This window comes from Odocoileus virginianus, chromosome 31 (assembly GCF_023699985.2).
Source record: "Odocoileus virginianus isolate 20LAN1187 ecotype Illinois chromosome 31, Ovbor_1.2, whole genome shotgun sequence".
Lineage (NCBI taxonomy): Eukaryota > Metazoa > Chordata > Mammalia > Artiodactyla > Cervidae > Odocoileus > Odocoileus virginianus.
In genome coordinates this window covers 38,610,805-38,634,852 of record NC_069704.1, presented here as the reverse complement: position 1 = coordinate 38,634,852, position 24,048 = coordinate 38,610,805, and the positions used below count along the sequence as shown (strand labels likewise).

At 36.0% G+C, this 24,048-nt stretch overlaps 1 long non-coding RNA gene across 1 annotated transcript in view; it reads right to left on the bottom strand.

The window, feature by feature from the left end:
- Window positions 1–1,469: 1,469 nt before the first annotated feature.
- LOC139032366 (uncharacterized) overlaps window positions 1,470–24,048 on the bottom strand; it is a 64,840-nt gene continuing 42,261 nt past the window's right edge. The window contains exon 3 of the long non-coding RNA XR_011484878.1: window positions 1,470–3,463. This is a non-coding gene — a long non-coding RNA (uncharacterized lncRNA). The remainder of the gene's footprint in view (window positions 3,464–24,048) is intronic.

Sequence of the window (24,048 nt, the reverse complement as noted above, 5' to 3'; positions counted from 1 at the left end):
ATATGTAAAAAGAATATTGAATACTCAGCAGAACATCTCTGCTATGTCTCTGTTACCAAATTCTATAGATCCCAGGCCCTATAAATTGAGACATTAAGAGGAATATGCTCCCTGAAAGGCCATTCAGGGTAAAGTTATTTCTATTCATTGCCATTACTTTGAGAACAATCTGCCAAACACAAATTACCTGCCCAAGAAAACTGACCAAAAAAAAATCTTTGTTCCCAAAGCTATAATATCTTAATTTTATCTTGGTTTGTTTCCACTCTCCAAAACCATAAATCCTAGACTATTTCCATCAAAGCTAGTGCCAAATTACAAATATCTCCTCTGGCTGTCATCTGAGAGATGGCTATTATTCAGGCTTCTATCAACTATGTGGAAAGAAAAGACTAATGATAGCCTAGGCAATAAAAGTCAATAGAGAGAAATCATTTCTGAAAGTCCCTTAGGTGATACCTTTGATACCACCACTGTTTTTCATTAGGAAAGGTGAGTATCCCTGTTCATATTAATACAATGGCAGAACCATGAGAACTAACAAACTTAGAAGCAATTAATCAGTTGATGAAGTTAGCATGAGCTAATATGCAGGCTCATGGCTGACACTCACAACTTGGGTTCAAATTCAGTGTTTCAAGAGGGAGTTAGAGTTTGAGCTTGTCACTTCACTTCCTTATCCCAGGAATGTTCTTTTGAACAAAGCCTTGAGACATCATAAAAAACACACAACATAAAAAACATAAAAAGAAGAACAAATGAAGCTCAAAGTTAGTAGAAGAAAGGAAATAAAGATTAGAGCAGAAATGAAGACCAAAAAGACAAGTTAAAAGATCAATGAAACTAAGAGTTGATTCTTTGAAAAGGTAAACAAAATTGACAAACTTTAGTTAGACTCACCAAGAAAAAAAGAAAATTCAAATAAATTAAATCAAAAATGAAAGAAGAGATGTTACAACTGATACCACAGAAACAGAAATATTCATAAGAGATTACTACAATTATATGTAAACAAACTGGGAAAAAAACTGATTAAAAAAAAACAAATTCCTAGAAACATACAACTTGCCAAGACTGAGTCATGATGAAGTTGAAAATCTGAACAGATATTTTACTAGTAAGGAGACCAAATCTATGGTCAAATACCTTCCAACAAATGAAAGTCCAGGACCAGATGGCTTTACTGTTGGTTTGTACCAAGCATTCAAAGAATTGAATTATTGATAATACCAGTCTTTCTCAATCTTTTTAAATAGAAAGGGAGTAATTCTTCCTAACATGTTTTATGAAGTCAACATTACTCTGATGCCAAAACCAAACAAGTATACCAAAAAAAGAGAGAGATTACAAGCCAATATCCCTGATGAAAATAGATGCAAAAATCCTTAACAAATTAATAGCAAAACACACTCAACAGTACATTAAAAGAATTACACAACATGATCAAATGGGATTTATTCCAGGGATGCAAAGATATTTCAACATCACAGTCAATTTGATACACATCATTAAGATGAAGGATAAAAATCATGTAATCATTTTAACAGGTATAAAAAAAAGCATTTGGGAAAATTCAACATCCATGTATAATAAAATCTCTCAATAAAATAAGTATAAAGGAAATGTACTTCAACATATGAAAGGCAATATATAGCAATTGCACAGCTAATAGCACACTCAATGGTGAAAATTGAGAATTTTTACTCTAAGATCAAGAACAAGACAAGGATGCTCACACTCACTACTTTATTCAATATAGTATTGGGGGTCTTAACCAGAGCAATTAGGCAAGAAAAAGAGATAAAAGGCATCCAAACTGGAAAGGAAGAAGTAAAACTATCACTATTTGCAGATGACATGATATTGTATATACACTCTAGCTTTTCAGGCTCCTCTGTCCATGGAATTCTTCAGGCAAGAATACCAGAGCGGGTATTCTTCCAGAGATCTTCCAGACCCAGGGATTGAATTTGGGTCTCTTGCATTGCAGGCAGGGTCCTTACTATCTGAGCTACCAGGGAAGCCCATATATATAATATATATACATGTGTAAAACTCCATAAAATGCACTACTGGAACTAATAAATGAATTAAGTTGCATGATATAAAATCAATACACAAAATTCTAGAGTTTCTATATACTAATAATAAATTATCAGAAAGAGAAATTAAGAAAACTATCTCATTTAAAACTGTATCTTAAAGAAAAAATATCTAGGGATGAATATAAGGATGTGAAAGACATGCATATTGAAAATTATAAAACATTAATGAAAGAAACTGAAGAGGGCACAAATAAATATTCTCCCAAAGCTTTGTTTTATACCTAAAGTTATTACCTTCTTTCATATCAGCTTTGTTGTAACCATTATAATCACCGCAGCTTAATTTAGCAGACAGTTGGAACTGAACAATGAACAACTCTTCTCAGAGGAATTAAATATGGTTATGTGATTTTCCAAGTTGATTTGAAAGAATTAATTTGAGTACAAATAATATTTAAATTTCAGTATTAGCTCAGAATCATAGGTGCTTTCTTTTATTTACTGCTATATTTTGAATATCTATGATGAACTGGATTGGTCTTTTAGTTTTTTAGCTCTTTATGCTTTTTAATAAAAGCAATGAATAATCAATTTTTTATGCCAATAATGGGGAGAAAAGCAATCGCACTGTTGGGAGAGCCCTCAGAGCCCAATCCCAACCCACTTGTTTGAAAACATCCTGAGAAAGAATGGTCTTAGGGTTTAAACCCTCAACCCCAAAGAACAGAATATCAAACTCAAAAGATTACTTTCCGTTTTTTCAAGACTTTTCTCAAAGAGATAAAATTTCAGCTGGACTTCTAAGACAAATGGTGTTTCAAGGGAAGGTATTACACACAGTAAGTCCTTGGAATGCATGGCTACCTGACTTCAGAGAGTTGCTGAGTTGAGAGCTTTATCAGCCTCGCCACGGACCCGAGTTTTTTGCCATCATTCTGTTGAATACCCTCAGCATCTCTTCTCTGTCCCCAGGCTAGCTGCTCTTGGGGCTATCAGTTGGCCTGCAGAGTTCCAGAAGTCATACCTGTGACAAGCAACACTGTTTTGGGGGGTACCTATTTTTAAAAACAAGGAGTCCTTTTTCAAAAGCTGCTAGCAGACACACCTCTTTTCTCTTTGGTCAGAACTGGATCATACAAGTAACTAACCCTATCTATCTATTAGAAAATGGAATTATCAATACCGTGATAATTTAAGTAAATGCAAATGAACCTCATTTAAAAAAAAAAAAGTGAAGTCATTCAGTTGTGTCTGACTCTTTATGACCCCATGGACTGTGTACCAGGCTCCTCCATCTATGGAATTTTCCAGGCGAGAGTACTGGAGTGGGTTGCCATTTGAACCTCATAGTTGGTGATAAAGTCACCTTCCTCACACAGTTGCGTGAAGGAAGTAGCTGTACAAAGAATCCTGGAGATCTGTCAATAAAGAAGAAGGGGAACAAAAAATGAGTAGGAAACCAACTGTGTGCTCTACACTAATTAAGAAAAAAATGCTTTATTTTTTATAAATTTTGATTAAATGGATTTATTCATTCATATGACTTGAAAGAAGCAGTAAGTGGAGATGTTTAAATTATCTGAAAGAGACACATGCACCCCAATGTTCATCGCAGCACTGTTTATAATATCCAGGACATGGAAGCAATCTAGATGCCCATCAGCAGATGAATGGATAAGAAAGCTGTGGTACATATATACAATGGAATATTACTCAGCCATTAAAAAGAATTTATTTGAATCAGTTCTAATGAGATGGATGAAACTGGAGCCCATTATACAGAGTGAAGTAAGCCAGAAAGGTAAACACCAATACAGTATACTAATGCATATATATGAAATTTAAAAAGATGGTAATGATAACCCCATATGCAAGACAGAAAAAGAGACACAGATGTATAGAACAGGCTTTTGAACTCTGTGGGAGAAGGTGAGGGTGGGATGTTCTGAGAGAATAGCATTGAAACAAGTATACTATCAAGTGTGAAACAGATCACCAGCCCAGGTTGGATGCATGAGACAAGTGCTCGGGGCTGGTGCACTGGGAAGACCCAGAGGGATGGGATGGGGAGGGAGATGGGAGGGGGGATCAGGATGGGGAACACATGTAAATCCACGGCTGATTCATGTCAATGTATGACAAAACCCACTACAATATTGTAAAGTAATTAGCCTCCAACTAATAAAAATAAATGAAAAAATAAATAAATAAATGAAAAACAAAAATCTTTTGTCCTATACCTCCCAATTTCTAGTTTTTCATACAGTAGTAACAATTTTTAACCTTTCAAGCTATTTCTAAAATTGTATTTCTGATTATTACTTTCAGTGTTTAAATTTCCACCCTCTTTCTTGATTCATTAATTTGAGATAATGACTTCCTACTCTGACATGAGATAATTCTCATATCATCCAAGCCCCATTCCACCAATGTGATACTTATCCTCTTTTTTTGCTTTTCTTTTAATTATTTTTGTAACTTTGAATAAATGTCCACCATTATATTTCTTTTTGTAGCAATTATAAGCAACATCTCTTGCCTTTAAACTGTCAAGGTGGATAATGTTTACATTCTTTTCCAAGGGCAAAACTATCTTCTATGGTTAGCTACAGTTTGATCATAAAAATAGACTGATGTTTTGCTTGTTATTCCTTGGTAGGTACTGTTCTTTTCAGAGTCAAGTAGTTTTGATTTTTGTATAGCTTTTGAATTTTTCTGGAGTTTCTAGTACCTTCTTATTTTCTCATTTTGATCGCTCTATTACATTGTAGAGCAAAGTAGTTCTACCTTCTTGGGGATAATATCAAATGTATGAAATGCTTTTTTTTTTTTTTTGCTAGATGCTTCCCTCTTGAATCCTTTGTTCCCTTACTTTTGTCTAAACCGCTGCAAAGCTGCCATTCTGGGACTCCTGCCTTTCTCACCTACCTTCAATCTACCTTTCCCTGGAGTCCATGTTGTCTGTCCATTCTTATTCACTCTTCTAATTTTGCTAAACTATATCCTCAAGTAAGGTCCTAGGAAAGTTCATCTGGGAAGTAAACTCATTTGGTTTCTGTAAACATCTTCTTTACTCATCCTGATGAGAATTTTACTTGGTATTCAAAAACTCCTTGGGGAATTCCCTGAAGGTCCAGTGGTTAGGATAATATTTACCATATTATATTAACATTTACTATATATTTCCTTTTAGTATCCAGTATTGCTGATGTGAAATTAATATTAGTCTGAGTCTCATTCCTTTATAAGTGAACATTCACTTTATTCTATGGAAGATTTTAGAATTTTTCATTTATTCTGACATTGTAAAATGTCATTGATATGTCTAGTAGCATTTTTATAATTTGTGTTATTTAAACCCTTTCAATCTGAGGGCACTTGTACTTATCTGTAGGAATTTATCTTCTAACATTTGCTCTATCCTTCTACATACTTTCTCTGTATCTCCTGTTAGTCAAATGACTACCTCCATTTTCAATCCTCTCATCTTTTCATTTAGTTTTTCTCTCTATTTGTCTATTTTTTTAGGTAGCAAAAAAATTTCCTAAAACTTATATTCCAGTTTTATGATTGGAATTTTTATATATTAACATTTTTACTGTTTTGATTTTCAAAAATATATATATATATTTTTTTTTTATTCTCTAACTTCCTTATTTTTCAAGCCTCTTCTGATCTAATTACAGAGATAATGTTTTCTTAAGTTGTTCTGAGGGTACTGATGTATTTTAAAGATTACTTCTATACCTGAAATGAAATCTTCTATATCTTAATTTTTGTTAGGGTTATCTTTTCTTATCAATTTTTTTCTTTCCTCTGAAATGTTGCAAAATTGCCTCATGCTGATTGGATGATTTATGTGAACAGAGACTCCATCATCAGGCTTCACCTCAGAAGTAGCCAGGGAGCTGGTTGGGGGTGCCAGAATGCAAATGTCTTTATTTTATAGCTTTTTTAATTTTTTTATTGGAGTATAGCTGATTAACAGTGTTGTGATAGTTTCAGGACAGAAAAGGGACACAGTCATACATACACATATATCTTCTCCCCCAAACTCCCCTCCCATCTAGGCTCCCACAAAACCCTGAGCAGAGTACCCTGTACTATGCAGTAGGACCTTGTTGGTTATCCATTCTAAATATACCAGAATGTACAGATCCATCCCAAACTCCCTAACTAGTCCTTCCTTTCTTCTTTCCCACCAGTAACTGTAAGTTCCTTCTCTAAGTCTGTGAGTATGTTTCTGTTTTGTAAATAAGTTCATTTGTATCATTAAATAATTTAATAATTCAGACTAGCATCCTTGGTTTCTGATTCAGATGATCTGGGTAAGGCCTGAGAGTTAGCATTTATAACTAGTGATCAGGTGACAATGACACTGACAATCTGAGAATCTTACCTTGAGAACCAATGTTCTATAGATCTCTAAGGGACTGCTGCTCCTGCCTCAGTTGACCCCACCAGCCACATATATTTTAGAACCCAATTTCCTTCACTCTGCTTAATCAGTCATCTGTCTTCTTACCTTCTTTCCATCTTCCACAAAGTTGCTATAATCTCTATTCTACTAATGGTCCACCCCCAATGTTTCATTAAAGGTGATACTTTGTTTTGCTTTTGTTTGTTTTCTTTACCTTTGTTTTCTTTAATGACTTTTGAGAAAAGAGAAAATATAAATGTGTGTCATCTGCCTGCCTTGTTGAGTTAAAACCATTCTATTTCACTGCATAAGAATGCCCCTAGAACCAACATGTTCATCTTTAGATCTTCCTCTGTGTCCATTATTCTATCAACTATAATTTCTGGTTAAATTTTTTAAAATCAATTCTAGTTGATTTTAAGTATATAAAGGAAGGTACATGGGGAATAGAAGATATTCTTAAGTAACTCAAAAATAAAAGGTAGCATAGTTGGTCTAGATGTTTACCAAGCCTGATTTCTCTTCTTCTGGGACACACAGAAAATCCCCATGTTATTAGTTCCTGATGATGTGCTATGAGTAAAAATGACATATATCACCTCTAGGCCAATGTGTTTAATAAGTAGATGGACCTTCTTTACCCTCTTCTTCCTTTTCAGAGGGCCTCTCTCTGAGGTCTTGAGGATAATAGAGCTACAAGATGGAAAGAAACTGGATCTTTGAAAGATTAGCACAAAGAAAGTGTCAAAAATTTCACTGGATTGCTATGTGCAAAGCCACTGAAATCTTAGAGCATATCTTACAGAAATTTACTTTACCCTTATTAATAAATTAAATGATTAAATAAGGTCCCTCTTGAGTCTATAAATGTGTTTAGGTTAAACTCTGTGTTAGACTATTTTCTGTATGAACTTCTGATTTATGAGAGCTACAGATCCACATAGAATTTCACCACAGCAATATATTAAGTCATTTTAAATTGACATATTGCTTAAAATTTGGTCTTACGAATCTAAAGACAATGTTCTTGTTTCATCTCCACTTTAATAAATAAGATCTAAGATTTGCAATGATGATGAATTGAATGAGATAATAGATAAAAATGCTTTCCAAAATTAAAAATATGATACAAGTGTTACACAATAAACTTTTCTGAAGAGCAAAAGTGAACTAGAAATAATTCTAAATTTCTCTTTGTATTAATTTTCTCAAGAAACTTGTAACTTTTAGATTCTTTCCAAAAGGAAGCAGACTCAAGGTTATAAGAGAACTTAAGTTAGCTTTATTAGCTCAACTCTTGACTTAGTACCACTGCATTATTGTAAGAAACTTAATTTTTACATTATGCAATTTTATAAATATGGGAAATTTTAATTAAACATCACCAGTGCTTTAAACCATTGGAAATTCTGAGGTTCCAACTGCAGTATGGCTTAAATCATCTAAGATGATTGAGGACACCAAAGACCAAATGAGGTTAATCAGGCATATTTCTACTTTGGTAATTGAACCACTGTCTTCATGGCACATGCCTAGACTGGCCTCTTGAAAGTGAGTTATCCTCTAGCCTTGAGCATCAATGTTAAGATCTGCCTCCAAAGAGACAGGATAAGAGGAAAAGATTTTCAAGAGCACTACAATACTTCTGTGGATGTGACATTCAATTGGCCATTTAAAAAAATCTCATATTTCTACATTTAACCTAGAAAATGTGTATTAAGCACATAAGTTATATCATATTACGGGAGGCAGTCATAATGTGAGGGCAGGGGGTTAACTTATGTTGCTTGCAGAAAATTCAATTCTCAAAAGCTTTATGTTTATAAGACAAGTTTTCTGTTTCCTGTACAATAAAATCTAAAATATTCATGCCTTAAATCAGCACCAGGAAGATTCACAAAGACCTCATGAAATCTTGTCAGTTCAGAGTGAGTCCACATGTGATTGTTTTGACTGAAGGTGGCACTTAGTCTAGTGACACTTTACTGGCACTTATTTTAGTACTCAATGCGGGGGGCAGAGATTAAAATGTGATAAGCAAAAAAAAAATATTAAAAAGATAGAAAAAACTTACCTTATTTTGTTTTAAGGTGAAAATTGGAATGGCTTTATTAATATCTACATATAGAATAAAATTAGTGGCCTAGTACAAATCATCTATGTTATGCCACTAACAAGACTAGAAAATTTTCCATTTGACAATCTTTTTGCTCCATTGATGTTGCTGTCAATATTTAAAATGGCTTAACACTGCTTATTAGTAGTCTGGCTCTCTCTAAATCTGAGCCAAGTTAGTTGTTCACTAAGCACTCTCTACTAAAATTCAAACAATATTTATTGAACATCTACTCCATGCCACTGTGCTTATCATTGAGACAAGATTTAATAGGAGTGGTCCCTACCCTCAAAAACCTTGAATGAGCTGGAGAAATTTTAATGACATGAACAAATAATTAGCAACAGATGACATTCAAATAATACAAACAAGTTCTACTACAGTACGGAGAATGCAAAGATCACTTTCAGTTTTCTCAAGACTTTTCTCTAAGCAATAAAATTTCAGCTGGGATTCAAAGACTGGCAGCAAGGAAGATGCATATTTCAGGGCAACAAAATGCGTCCATAGTAAGATGAGAAAACCCATAGCAGTTTAAGAGCCATTGAGAGGTCAGTATAAACCAAGTAGGAGAGAGGGAAGAACCAAACAGTAACATTCCAAGCTGATCTGAAAAGATGATGAGTTTTGATGACAGAAGACTTCAGTCTGGTTTCTATCCTGAAAAATGAAGCTACATGACCTTGGGTAATTATTTAATCCCTCAGAGCTCCCCTTCTACATTGAAAAAATGGAAACTACAGACCTAAATCACTCATCTGTGAATTTCTGAATGTGAAGGTAAAATAAACTAATATGAAAGTAATATATGTAAAATCCCTAGCAAATTAAACTTCAACATGTTAGTACCTCCTTTCTGTAGTACTCCAATTAAGTATTTATTTATTTTCATAAGTAATGGATTGGTATATTTGCTTTCAGATCAAAATTATGATCTGATATTACTATTTAAAAGATACACCAAGGGTCAATCCATCAGATTCTTTTGGGAGTTGGGGATTTAAAAAATAACTAAGAAATTCTCTTCTGAATAACCAGCAAATCATAGAAGAAATCAAAAAAGAAATCAAAATATGCATAGAAATGAATGAAAATGATAACACAACAACCCAAAACCTATGGGACACTGTAAAAGCAGTGCTAAGGGGAAGATGCATAGCATTACAGGCCTACTTCAAGAAACAAGAAAAAAGTCAAATAAATAACCTAACTCTACACCTAAAGCAACTAGAGGAAGAAGAAATGAAGAACCCCAGGGTTAGTAGAAGGAAAGAAATCTTAAAAATTAGGGCAGAAATAAATGCAAAAGAAACTTAAGAGACCATAGCAAAAATTAACAAAGCTAAAAGCTGGTTTTAGCAGGAAAGTATAAGCAAGGTGAAAAGACAGCCTTCAGAATGGGAAAAAATAATAGCAAATGAAGCAACAGACAAAGGATTAATCTCAAAAATATACAAGCAACTCCTGCAGCTCAATTCCAGGAAAATGAATGACCCAATCAAAAAAATGGGCCAAAGAACTAAACAGGCATTTCTCCAAAGAAGACATACATACAGATGGCTAACAAACACTCATTATCAGAGAAATGCAAATCAGAACCACAATGAGGTATCATTACACGCCAGTCAGGATGGCTGCTATCCAAAAGTCTACAAGCAATAAATGCTAGAGAGGGTGTGGAGTAAAGGGAACCCTCTTATGCTGTTGGTGGGAATGCAAACTAGTACAGCCACTATGGAGAACAGTATGGAGATTCCTTAAAAAACTGGAAATAGAACTGCCATTTGACCCAGCAATCCCACTCCTGGGCATACGCACCAAGGAAACCAGAACTGAAAGAGACACGTGTACTCCAATGTTCATTGCAGCACTGTTTATAATAGCTGGGACATGGAAGCAACCTCGATGCCCATCAGCAGAAGAATGGATAAGAAAGCTGTGGTACATATACACTATGGAATATTACTCAGCCATTAAAAATAATTCATTTGAATCAGTTCTAATGAGATGGATGAAACTGGAGCCCATTATACAGAGTGAAGTAAGCCAGAAAGATAAACACCAATACAGTATACTAATGCATATATATGGAAATTTAAAAGATGGTTATGATAACCCTATATGCAAGGCAGAAAAAGAGACAGAGATGTACAGAACAGACTTTTGGACTCTGTGGGAGAAGGCCAGGGTGGGATGTTCTGAGAGAATAGCATTGAAACAAGTATACTATCAAGAGTGAAACAGATCACCAGCCCAGGTTGGATGCATGAGACAAGTGCTCAGGGCCTGGTGCACTGGGAAGACACAGAGGGATGGCATGGGGAGGGAGGCAGGATGGGGGATCGGGATGGGGAACAGATGTAAATCCATGGCTGGTTCATGTCAATGTATGACAAAAACCACTACAATATTGTAAAATAATTAGCCTCCAACTAATATAAATAAATAAAACAAAAACAGTGGTCAAAGAGCAAGAAATTCTATTCCCATTTATCTTTTTCCAGTTTTATTGAGAAATAATTAACATACATCCTGTGTAAGTGAAAGGTGTAGAACATGATGGTTTGATTGACATGTATTGTGAAATGATTACCAGAACAGATTCGGTTAACATCTATGTTCTCATAATACAATAAAAAGAAAAGAAGGAAAAAATTTCTCTTTGTAATGAGAACTCATAAGGTTTACTTTCAATGTCTTTTCTATATACATACAGCAGGCTTAGCCATAGTAATTCTGTTGTACACTGCACCCTTAGTGCCAATTTATCTTGTAACTGGAAGTTTATACCTTTAGACTACCATCCTCCAATCTCCACTTCCCCCATCTTCCACCTACAGTAACCATAAGTCTGATTTCTTTTTCTATGAGTTTGGTGGTGGTGTTTGTTTCTAATATTCCATATATATGTGAAATCATATAGTATGCTTTTCTCTGTTTTATTTCACTTAATATAATAAGTGAAAGTCCATCCATGATGTAGAAAATGGTAAGATGTCCTCATTTTAGTCCTCATTTTAGTACCTCATTTAGGTAGGCTATATACAATGCTAACAATGTTAATGTTATACACAAACAATGAAATATTATTTATATACCATAACTTTTTTATCTATTCATCCATCAGTGGACACTTAGGTTGTAGCCATGTCTTGGCTATTGCATATAATGCTGCTACAAACACAAGGGTTCAGGTGCCTTTTCAAGTTATTGTTTTTACTTCCCTTGGATATATTCCCAGAAGTAGAATTCCTGGATCTAATGGTAAGTAAAACTGTTAGTCACTCATTTGGGTGACTTTTTGCGACCCCATGGACTGTAGCCTGCCCAACTCCTCTGTCCATGGAACTCTCCAGGCAAGAATACTGGAGTGGGTTGCCATTCCCCTCTTCAGGGAATCTTCCTGACCAGGGATCAGACCTGGTCTCCTGCATTGAAGGCAGATTCTTTACCATTTGAGCCAGCAGGGAATCCTGGATCATATAGCAATTTTACTTTTAATCTTCCATACTGTTTTCTGTAGTGGCTGTACCTGTATTACCATTTAATATCCAAATCTTATAGATAATAATTATATGATATAATAAAAAATAACCTATACAGAAAATTTTTTTAATGCTAACAAATATGCCATATAGATTTCTGGATTTCAATGTTTTCATAGAAATAATGAAAAGAATAAATTTTCCCTAGCTAGTTGTCATGATTGTTATGAAAAGTAACATATGATAACGTGGGTGAAAACGCCATGGAAACTTACAGTCGGTAAAGAATCTGCCTGCAATGCAGAGACCCGGTTCAACTCCTGGGTCAGAAAGATCCACTGGAGAAGGGATAGGCTACCCACTCCAGTATTCTTCGGCTTCCCATGTGGCTCAGCTGGTAAAGAATCTGCCAGCAATGTGGGAGACCTGGGTTCAATCCCTGGTTGGGAAGATCCTCTGGAAAAGGGAAAGGCTACCCACTCCAGTATTCTAGCCTGGAGCATTCCATAAACTGTACGGGGTCACAAAGAATTGGACACGACTGAGCGACTTTCACTTGAAAACTCACCAGATCCATTGAGTCATAATCTGTGGTATTGAACATTCACTCAGAGCCATTCTCTATAGTCAGTGTTAGATAGCCCTCTTCACGCTCTAATTCCAACAATTCATGTAGACATATTGTTCATAACCCTTGCATTGCAAAGTGGCTCCAAGCATATCTCCTGTTAATAAGTACTAGCTTTCTTTCACATAGTTTCATTCTGATTAAAGTTATTTACCACTGTTAATAGACTGTAGGAGAGCATTTGCTGGTTTATCCAACCATGAGATCAGATGGAAAGTTGGGTTGTATCATGGGCAATGCACAGGTTTTAGAATTAGGTGGAATTATTTTTGGTCTCTGATCCACTGGCACTTACCAGCGATGTGTCATTCAGCAATTTAACCTCTCTAAAGAACTTCCGTGTAAAATGGGAAAACATGTTTCTTACAAACTGTAAAATCTAGCACCTAATAAGTGCTAAATGTTCCATTTGTTCCCTCTTTCTGAGTATATAAACAGAATTCAGCTCTACTTTATAGCCATAAAGTAACTGTTATGTTAATTTATTAGACCTAGGCTGCTACAAATCATGTCATTCACTGATGGATAAGGATGATGATGATGAAGGAGGAGGAAAAGAAGAAGAAAAGGGCAAGAGAAAGGAGAAGAAAGTTTGATAACAAAGCATATTAACATAGCAAACTGGAACTGGATTTCTTTCTTCTGGATCTTAATCCTGTTCATTTTTATATGATCTCAGTATTTGAAGCTTTTGAATTGTGGTGCTGGAGAAGACTCTCATAAGTCCCATGGACTGCAAGATCAAACCAGCTAGTCCTAAAGGAAATCAACCTTGAGTATTCATTGGAAGAACTGATGCTGAAGCTGAAGTTCCAATACTTTGGCCACCTGATGCAAAGAGCCGACTGTTTGGAAAAGATTCTGCTGCTGGTAAAGATTGAGGGCAAAAGGAAAAGAGGGCAGCAGAAGATGAGATGGTTAAGTAGCATCACTGACTCAATGGACATGAAACTGAGCAAACTCCAGGAGATAGTGAAGGACAGGGAAGCTTGGCATGCTGCATTCCATGGGGTCACAAATAGCCAGACATGACTTAGCAACTGAACAACTACTACTGTTAGCTAAAACTGTAAAGAATCCATCTGCAATGCAGGAGACGTGCGTTCAGTCCTTGGGTTGGGAAGATCCCCTGGAGAAGGGAATGGTTACCCACTCCAGTATTCTTGGCTGGAGAATTCCATGGACATAGGAGCCTTGCAGGCTTCAGTCCATGGGGTTGCAAAGAGTCAGACATGACTGAATGGCTAACACACTTCTGGATTTTAATCCTGTACATTTTTATATGATTTCAGTACCATGTATATACTTCCTGGTACCCAATACAAAGTCAACTGGATATATAAAACTCAGAACCTACAGCTGTTGCTAACATTGTTATATCACTTTTTATTTTTATCTCCCTAACCACCCCTAAGTTGGATGAAGTAAATGAGTCTGAAGTCTAAGTAGGTGTCTATGCTGAATTTTGCACTGAATTTGTAAGTAGATTAATCATGAATTTCAATAGGGTTCCATGTACTTTTGCCCCTTCTTCACTGTTTTACAATTGAGGTTAAGTTGTCTCATGAATAATGAGGTAACTTCAACAGAAAATGCTTTGTCTTTTAGATGATTAAGGTAAAATAACTGACTCATCCTCAGAAAACTGACATAATTTTGGCAAATATAAAAATGTAAACATTTTACATAATAAGGTACCGCATCTAGAGTCTTCTCCAAGAACCCTAGGTTTCTCTGCTAGCCAAGTTTATCTACATTTTACCTTATCATTATCATTAAACTGACATTTTGTCATTATATTTATGTATGAAATAGTAATCCAATATTTGTGTATTATTTATAATATACACAGTAAGTAACTGTCACAAACTTAACCACTCTATGGAGTCCTAACTTCACTTTAATGGCCAAGACACAGTGGTCCAAGTCAACAGCCAATTTGACTCAGTGTTTCATCAACTTTATCTTTTCAACTATTGTTTAAGTTTTTAAGTGGAAATCCTTTCCTCTTGTTGAAAATGAAAGTGAAACATTGAAATTCACTAACATTTTGGAACAACTAGAGAGTTTATCACCAGGGGTCATTTAAATGTTTCTCAAGACAGTTTTGTTGCAGCTGGCCCCTGAGCCAGCATCCAGTATTGAACAGTTTTTCCACCCTTCATCGGGCTTCTCTGGTCAGGAACTTTTTCTGACATCACTACATTTCCCAAGGTTGCAGGAATGCATGCTAAGTTGCCTCAGTCATGTCGCATTCTTTCTTTTATTTATTTATTTTATTTTATATCATTGTATTGGTTTTGCCATACATTGACTTGGATCCACCATGGGTGTACATGTGTTCCCCATCCTGAACCCCCATCCCACCTCCCTCCCCATCCCATCCCTCTGGGTCATCCCAGCACACCAGCCCAAGAGCATCCTGTATCATGCATCAAACCTGGACTGGCGATTCGTTTCACATATGATAATTTACATGTTTCAATGCCATCCTCCCATATCATCCTGCCCTTGCCCTCTCCCACAGAGTCCAAAAGACTGTTCTGACCCTATGGACTGAAGCCCACCAGGCTCCTCTGTCCATGACATTCTCCAGGCAGGAATACTGGAGTGGGTTGCCATGCCCTTCTCCATGGATTGAACCCGCAACTCTCTTGCATTAGCAGGCAGCTTCTTTACCATTAGTGCCACCTGGGAAGGCCCTGCCCAAGGTTATTGAATTGTAAATAAAACCAGGTCCATAATTTCAACATTATGCTGAAACAATTCTAGGCTGCTGTCTTTCCTGAAGTTTTTTCCTCCTAGTTTCTCATCAAACTTTTCAAGTCCTTCCCACAATCTACATCCCAGCTCTACATCATCTGAAAATAATGGAACTAAGATGAACATAGCCACAGCTCCCCTAGAACAGGAAATGATATGCAGGTTTGGACACATGAAACTAAAGTTCAGGGGAAAATATCCCGGTTGCAAGTGTAACCTAAAAAAAAATAAAGGCAAATTTAAAAAGACATATCTGTATTACATTGCTCTACAGAATACTGTTTTTCAGGCTGAAGTGTTGATAATATCTGGAGTGTTTCATTGCATTCAGGTCTTCTACAAGAATAAGAGGTGGGAACATAGTCTTTATTTGCCTAAGTAAAAGGATTCTTTCAAGGCTTAAATTATTTCCCCCAAGATCAGTGAGTCACTCTTCTTCAAAGTTTCTATCTTAGAGGGCGGAAATTGTTCATAATGTTTTAAACAGCAAGGAGGTGGTTATTGTTGTCATTTTAGCTTAATAAAAAGGATAAGTACAAGTTTCATCTTTACCACCTGCTGAGAACCATCACTATGTGCTAAAAATATATCTGATCTGATGATTGAGAAATGCAGAAACAGAACCACAAGTGCTAAACGATTTGTCCTGCAGAATGTAACCTCGCATATGGAAAAACAAAAGCTATTACTTGTGCTCCTTTTTTTCAAATCCAGTAAGCCTCTATCTGTTCAGTGTTTGGACACGTAAGCCCTTAAGAATGGTTGACAAGGTGGTCAGAATCTAATTTTTATCTGTTTTATCCTTGCATTGAAAGATCCGTCTCCTTTTCTATTTGAAGCTCTCTCGATTATACTTCAATGATCTTCTCCTCTGTAAAACTTCCACTGAGTTTCTCACACCAGCTATGCTGTCTGTGCCCTATTTCAATGACAATGTTTATGTGACTGTGCATTACACAGAAGACAGAGTTCTTAATTTCATTTGCTTTTATTTCTCCGCAGTTTACCACAGCACCTAGCATAATCTTGGGCATACAGGTAGATCTTGGGCATACCTTGGAGATATTTCTGCTTCAGTTCCAGGGCACCACAATAAAACAGATATTGCAATGAAGTGGGTCACGTGAATTTTCTTGGCATGCCAGTACATACAAAAGTGACTTTGTACTACACTGCAGTCTATTAAGTATACAATAGCATTATGGCTTAAAAAAAAAAAAAAGGTATACACATTAATTTTAAACACTTTATCACTAAAAATTTCTAACCATCATCTGAGCCTTCAGCAAGTTGCAATCTTTTTGCTGGTAGAAAGTTTGAAATATTCCAAGAATTATCAAAATGTGACAAAGAGACATAGAGTGAGCAAACGATGTTGGAAAATGGCACTGATACACTTGCTTGATCCAGGGTTGCCACAAACCTTCAATTTGTAAAAATGAAATATTTATGAAGCACAATAAAGCAAAGAGCAATAAAATGAAGCATGCCTATATTGTAGTGTCATTAAGAAGAAATAAGGAATGAATAAATACATGGAAAGAGCATCTACAGGATGGCAGAAGAATTAGCTAGATTAATGTCTTTCAAGATTATATGTTCAATATCTTAGATTTATACACACATTTCTGTGCCATTGAAGACTGTAGGTTGATTCCCTTTTTCCCCCAAAACAAAAATAAAGGTTGAGAAGATGGTAGCAAATAGCTATTTAAAAGGTTTAATTAGTAAAAATTTGCAGTTAGGTGACTTTTGAATAAGTAATAAATAATGTAGGATGAATCAAGGAGAAATAGTGTTCTAAGTTGTTTGTTGTTTCCTGGGGTTAGCTGTGACCAACCATTTCCATTCTTCGAGGTTCCCTCCTGCCTCCAGCAAAGGTCATCAATGACACAGAAAGAGCTGGATTTTGGCAACACTAATCACAGCATCTGAGCCCAGAGAGAAGAAAAGAGAGCAAGGGAGAAGAGGAATCTCTGTGCACACAGCAATGGTGATGATGATATTTCTTGAAATAAGACTTGCTTGACAATAGTTGTTTAGAATGGATGCTAGTATTACTTCCTCCTAAACTTCTTATTGATACAATGTTCTTTACAGACACATGCATACTAACTGTCTTATCTTCCCACTCTTCTGACATGTAATCTAACTTATAAAAACATTAATTGGATACTTCATGAATTTTATCTTTTACACACATGCATTCTTTAGGATTTTTTCAAATCAAACATGCCATCATACATTTCCACTAGTAATATATGGGCTCTTTTTTTTCATTTATTTTTATTAGTTGGAGGCTAATTACTTTACAATATTGTAGTGGGTTTTGCCATACATTGACATGAATCAGCCATGGATTTACATGTGTTCCCCATCCAGATCCCCCCTCCCGCCTCCCTCCCCATCCCATCCCTCTGGGTCTTCCCAGTGCACCAGTATGGGCTCTTTTAGACTTCTACATATCAATATAAATTTTAGAATCACCTTGTGATTTTGCGCAAATAAACCTGCAGAGATTTTGATTGGAATTGCATTGAAATCCATAGATTGATTCTGAAAGAATGAACATTTAACAATACTGAGCCTTGCAATTCATGAACATATTACCATCCCATTTATGGAGGTCATCTATGTTTAATCTCACTCAGCAATATTACGTATTATAGTTTAGCATAGCATTCTTGACTATCTTATGTTCAGCTTATTCCTAATTATTGCATATTTTATACTATTGTAAATAAATTTCCATTTGCTTGCTGTTAGTATGTGGAAAAACAGTTGATATCTCTACTCATATTGCATTCTGCACTCTTACTAAATTTGCATGTTAGATCTACATTTTTCAACATCTTAGATCTTTCAGTGTTCAAAAAATCATATCAACTATAAACAGAGATTGTTTGACTTGCTCTTTTACTGTCTATTGTAAATAATTACTTTATTTCTCTTATCTTATTACAGTGGCTTAGGCAAATTCATTTATTCTAATTTTAAAAGTATTAGTTCAGTTCAGTCACTCAGTCATGTCCAACTCTTTGTGACTCCATGGACTGCAGCATGCCAGGACTCCCTGTCTATCACCAGCTCCCAGAGTTTGCTCAAACTCATGTCCATTGAGTTGGTGATGCCATCCAACCATCTCATCCTCTGTCATCCCCTTCTGCTCCTGCCTACAATCTTTTCAAATGAGTCAGTTCTATGCATCAGGTGGCCAAAGTATTGGAATTTCAGCTTCAGCATCAGTCCTTCCAATGAATATTCAGGACTGATCTCCTTTAGGATGGACTGATTTGATCTCCTTGCTGTCCAAGGGACTTTCAAGACTCTTCTCCAACATCACAGTTCAAAAGCATCAATTCTTCAGCGCTCAGTTTTCTTTATAGTCCAACTCTCACATCTATACATGACTACTGGAAAAACCATAGCCTTAACTAGACAGAACTTTGTTAGCAAAGTAATGTCTCTGCTTTTTAATATGCTGTCTAGGTTGGTCATGACTTTTCTTTCAAGGAGCAAGTGTCTTAAAAGTATTAGTGTTGGTAATTTGTCTCTTTCAAAGAATTTCTCCAATTTAAATTCTCTAAATTTCAGATTTGTTGGTTTGAAGTAATTCATAATATCCCCTTACTATCATTTCCATTCTATTGCATATCTGATGGTGTTCTCTCAATTATTCCCGATAATAGTAATATGTATTTTTCTCCTTCCTTTCTTGATTAATCTAGCTTGAGGTTTATAAATCAAAATGATGTGTTCAAAGAAATAGTTTTGCTTTCATTTATCTTCTTTATTTTATTCATTTTCTGTTTTACTAATTTCTACTCTTATCTTTTTATTCCCTTCCCTCCACTTATTGAGTTTACTTTGCTCTTTCTTCCTGGGTTCTTAAGATGGGAGTTTAGGTTTTTACGACCTCTGAGATGTTTTGTGAAGTTTTTTCTTTTCTCACACCTTCTTAACATTCCTCTAAGCAACATTTTCATTAATAGACTTTATAGAACAGTTTTAGTTTTTCATAAATATGACAAGAAAACACAGAGTTTCCATATATTCTCTCATCATTACCTCTCATCACTTCTCCCTCATTACCTCCCCTTCATTTTTCCCAATATTCACATCATTCATAGCTGTTGTTGTTTAGTTGACTCTTTTGCAGCTGCATGGATTGCAGCCTTCCAGGCTCCTCTCTCCATGGAATTTCCCAAGCAAGAATACTGGAATGGGTTGCCATTTCCTTTTCCAGGGGATCTTCCCAACCCAGGGATCAAACACACATCTCTGGCAGTGCAAGCAGATTCTTTACCACTGAGCCACCTAGGAAGTTAGGATTTATAAATATTGCTTTATTGAGCATCTGGATTTCGTTGTCCCCACTTAAAGATGTTGACTTTTATTTTGGCCAATAATAAAGACATACATGGACCTCCTTGAGTCTCTTGAGACAGGTTTTCAAGATTTGTTGGGGTGCATCCAGAATAGCTTATACCTCAAAGTGAGCTGAGCTCTACTACTAAGGAATGATTCTTCCAAGACATGTGCAGAATGTCTTGAGCATTCCATGAGGTATCTCCACCATGGTTCATGAAAACTTCAACATTCCCTACCATTCTATTGAGTTCCTGGAATCTCAGTTTCCACAGACAGACCTTTGTTGTTGTTCTGTCTCTCAGCCATGCCTGACTCTTTGAGACCCCATGAACTGCAGCATGCCAGGGTTCCCTGTCCTTCACTATCTTTTGGAGTTTGCTCAAACTCAGGTCCACTGAGTCAATAATGTCATACAACCATCTCATCCTCTATCACCCCCTTCTCCTCCTGCCCTCAATCTTTCCCAGCATCAGGGCCTTTTCCCGTGAGTAGGCTCTTTGCATCAGGTGGCCAAAGTATTGGAGCTTCACCTTCAGCATTAGTCCTTCCAATGAATATTCAGGACTGATTTCCTTTAGGATGGACTGGTTGGATCTCCTTGCTGTCCAAGATGACTTTCAAGAGTCTTCTCCATACAGACCTTAGTGTCCGATCAAAGTCTCCATGTGATCTTTGTACAGATTTCTGGAGATACTCCTTTGCACAGTTCCCACCTTTCCCATGTTCTTGCCCATAAATTTCAGCTGCCTCAAGTTACCCAAACCCTAATATTCTAATCTCTATGCTCTTGACTCTGGAATGTCAGTTTCCTCTGCTTGAGTTCTCCTTCCCCACCATACAGAAGGTTCTTCCAAGCAGAAATCCAGGAAGATTATCTTTCTTATCTTGGTTTTCACTCTTCTCTCAAAAGTCTCAGTCCTCTGCAACCTGCTTTCCAATGCCTACAGACAGTTGCTCCATATATATGCTCTGTTTTCCAGAAGTTTATGGCAGGAAAAAAAAGACTGATACAGTTGTTTCATCATGCTGGAAGTATTAGTTGATTTTTATGACTTAAAATATATCCCATAATCACTAAAGTTTGATCTTTTTTTTTTTTTTTTTGCATTGAAAGAGAGAAATGTGACTCATGTACATTCTTAATACTTTGAGTTATCTATCATCATCTTATACTTTTTTCTATAAATATGTATAATATTTGCACTATTAAATTCAGACTGTACATATCATAGCTAGCTTTTTTTCACTAAACTCTACATTTTTTGTGATGTTACTTTTCATGTCCATGGTTTTTAATGTCTTGACCTTGTGACATTATACAAATTATATACACCAGGACATACATAATTTGTGGACATTTTTGGCTCCATTGTCATATCAATGTTCCTCTTCTTTCCTCACCCTTATTCTTCTCAAGGAAGATTCAGAAAACAGGGCAAATAGTTAATGTCTCCTAGAGGAGGGTATATTGCTCAAGTTCAAGAATATGCATTATGACTGCATTTTTTAAGCAGTGATATTTTGAAGGGATGAATTTCAGCATTCATAGCCATTGCTATTCTCACTTTCTTCTGTCTTTGAAAACACATTGCTCCAGGCAGAGATTCTTCTGAAATGTTAGAAAATCCAATCATACATTTCTATCAAGGTAACTAAATCTGTTTCTACCTAGTCCACACCAGAAAAAGTTACACAAGACTGGATATTTGAGGAAAGTCAGGGAGAAAGTCCAACGATAGTGATTAAGAAGGAAACATTTACTCTTTTTTTTTTTTTTTTTTTTTTGCTATTTTGCAGGCTCGTGTCATCTTGTATAATGAATATGGATTTTTGAGTCATTGAAGTGGTAAATTCTGAGACAATCCAGAGAAAAGATCAAAGAATACTACTTTGCCCCTCAAGATCATTCAAGCTGACCTAGTAAAATAAAAATTTCTCTACATGGCCCAAATTGTCTGAAGTTCAGAGCACAGCTAACATGTAACTTTGCCTTCCACTGACACTTTTCTTTTCCTATATATAGAAATATATTTCCCTCTGGTCTTCTTAGGAAGATGTGATGGTATCAATTTGTATTGACAAATTTCTGGTTCTCTTAATAGCAAAGTAATAGCCCAATGACCTGAACTTAACTTCTGATAGGCATTTGTTCCTAATATTTTACTATTCAAAACTACAACTAATATATTTATATTAAATCTTTGTGTGTGACTTATTTTTATGGAAATTGATTCCTAAAAGTTGACTTGTATTGTTAAAGAATAATGAATTGAACATTATATATATTTTTAATCAAACCACCAAATTACCCTTCAAGAAAGTTATACAAATGTATAGTCTTGACTATACATTTCGTAGTCAAATGTATTGACTACAAAATGGACTTATCTTTTTATCATATCTTCATCAATACTGGTCAATATCTTTAAAAAAATTATTTGCCAAATTAACAGAAAAAAATGATCACATTTTGTTTGTTCTATAACTTTCATTACTTTTTACACTTAGTGGGCCTTTGTTCTTTTTGCTGTGAATTGCCATTTCATGCTTATTATTAATTTTTCCTATTAGGTTTCTTAATCTTATTAACAACTGTCTATCTTCTATAATGTTTGTTTCTTCATATTGATTCAGAATGTGTCAGTCACTTATCACCTTTACTTATGAAGTAATGTCTTACTTATGCTCTGAAATTCTGCCATCAGCCTATTCTCTAACTACGATTGACTTTCAAATCTATTTATACTTCTATTTCCATCACCTGACCTGTTAAGTATCACAAGATCTGATGCACAGTGGCAAAGTTAACATATTGTCTAGACGCAGAGGCCCTTCAAATCACCTTCTGTCTCCTTACTTCTTGCAGTTTGACATCATCTAACTCAAAATAAGTTCTCACTTGTGTGCAAACTCCAGGTTTTTTGAGGCAGACAGGGATTCTGATGAGCAAGAGCACATTAACTTTCCACATCCTGCTTTTGTTTTTTCTTCCCTATCTATCAGAGTCCACATCCTGTACCCATACCCACTCCCCACCCACCAAGGTCTGTCAAAGATAAAGCCCTGCTCTGGCTCTAGACACATCTGGCCAATACCTTGAGGGTGTCTATTTGTGAAAATTAATTGAGTGCTTGGATCAAGTAGAATGCACATCAAGATATCCTGATGGGGTAAAGGAGGGAGGAATGTTGGGGTGTACAGCCATAGACAAGACACCTTAGTCCAAGCACACATCATGGAAGCACTGGTTTTCCCTACAACCAGAGTGGAGGGTGACAGGGCAGCTAAAGAAAGAGGTTGAGTGCTGAGATTGTCTAGGCTTTCTTTCAGCTTTCCTAGACTCCTGGAGGGGTTTCTAGTCATTATTTTAGTTGTTTGGTTTTGGGTATTTTGCAGACACAAATAGCAACATCTAAAATACCAAACTCTCTGAAACACCACCTTTTACATTGTCTTACAAAACAGAAGGCGCTTTGCTTTATAGACTGATACCCTAGAAATATACCCTCAAACTTAGGGTATGACACAATATACAATATTAAACTTATTCAACAGGCAATATTTTACTAATGCTCTTGAGGATACTCAAGGCATCTTGCTCTGAGTAAGGAGATAATATGGATTCAAGACGTAAGAGTGACAAAGATATAAACATCAAGAGAACATTTCATGTACAGCTGGGCTTCTCTGGTACTGCAGGGGTAAAGAATCTGCCTACCAATGCAGGAGATGTAAGAGATGAGGATTCAACCCCTCGATCGAGACGATACTCTGGAGAAGGAAATGGCAACTCACCCCAGTATTCTTGCCTGGGAAATCCCAGGGACAGAGGAGCCTGGTAGGTTACAATCCAAGGGAGCGCAAAGAGTTGGACATGACTGAGCCACTGAGTGTATGCGCACACACACACAGGCACACGAAGAAATTTACAATAAGGTTTCCAGCCAGTGATAGATAATACCTCTTTCATTCTACATCACTAAATCATTGCCACTGCTATTAACACATTTGTAAATGTTTATGTAACCGAATTGGTATAAATAATTCAAAGAAATACTATCTTTGATGTTCAAATGTATTTTCCTCTGAAGGCACCTTGGATAGTATTGGGGGTATTGCTGTTTTCATTAGAGAAGGGAAGGTTTTGATCTGGTGGTTCTTGTGGATTTTTTTTTTTTTCCTTAAGCCAAATTCTCTAAGGTTTAGTTTATGAAGGGCTT